Source organism: Mus caroli, chromosome 9, assembly GCF_900094665.2.
Source record: "Mus caroli chromosome 9, CAROLI_EIJ_v1.1, whole genome shotgun sequence".
In the NCBI taxonomy this organism is placed as follows: Eukaryota; Metazoa; Chordata; class Mammalia; order Rodentia; family Muridae; genus Mus; species Mus caroli.
In genome coordinates, this window is record NC_034578.1 from 10893581 (window position 1) to 10894718 (window position 1138).

The following is a 1138-nucleotide window of genomic DNA, read 5'->3' on the forward strand; positions in this document are numbered from 1 at the left end:
TGCTCCTGCTCCTGCTCCTGCTCCTGCTCCTGCTCCTGCTCCTGCTCCTGCTCCTGCTCCTGCTCCTGCTCCTGCTCCTGCTGCTGCTCCGTGGTTCCTGCTCCTGCTCCTGTTGAGTTCCTGCCTTGATTTCTGTCAGCGATCGAGTGTGATCAGGACATGTCACCAGAGGCCTTTCTTTCCCAAGTTGCTTTCACTCATGGTGTTCATCACAACAGACAGCAAACTCGGGCACCCTTAAAAGCTTGACAGAAGGACACTATGACACAGATTGTCATTGCCTTGTGTCTCTGAAGACTCCTGTATAAGACACCAGCTTCCTCAGGAGGAGCTCCCCACATGAAATCCCTGCAAGGTTTTTCAGTTTTTCAATACCGTGCATTAAGGCAGGAGAGAGTTGTGGCTTCTCTCTCAAGTCTGTCTGCATGACATGTTAATCTCATCAACTCTGGCGAATCTTGTGATTAATCCGTAATTTTATCAGTTGCCAAGTGTTCATTACAGTCTAGTCATACAGCTGTGGATATTAAATGTGAATACCAGGCTTGACAGTGGTCTGAGCTCCCCAACTCAACTCAGGAAAAATAGTTTTGGCCTTGTGTGGTAGTGTTCACCTGCATAGTGCCAGTACTCAGGAGCTGAGGCAGGGGTACTGCTACAGGTTTTAGAGCAGCCTGGATTCCATGACAAGACTATGTCTCAAGACAGAGAAAGGAGATGGTAGGAGAGGAAAGGAGGGAGAGAAGAAGGAAGAAGTGGAAAAAGAACAAAAGAATGTTTTTAGTGCAATGTGACAATACTGCTGCCTGGTGTCCCTTAGGTACCTGGCTCCTCCTCAAGAAGACCTGCATGCACACACCTGCACACACGTGCACACACACACACACACATGCACACAACTTCCTGTGACCTTACACCATGGGAAGATTTTGGAAATAGTCATTCCTGCTTCAAAACTTTTCTCTTCCCTCTTCATTCCTGGGGCATTCTACTGTGGTTCACAGTGGGGGTCCTCCATTCCACATCAGGATCCCAGCAGGGGAGTGCTGGTGAGAGGGAGGACTCTAGCAGAGGAGGGGTGCTGGTGAGAGGGAGGACTCTAGCAGAGGAGGGGTGCTGGTGAGAGGGAGGACTCTAG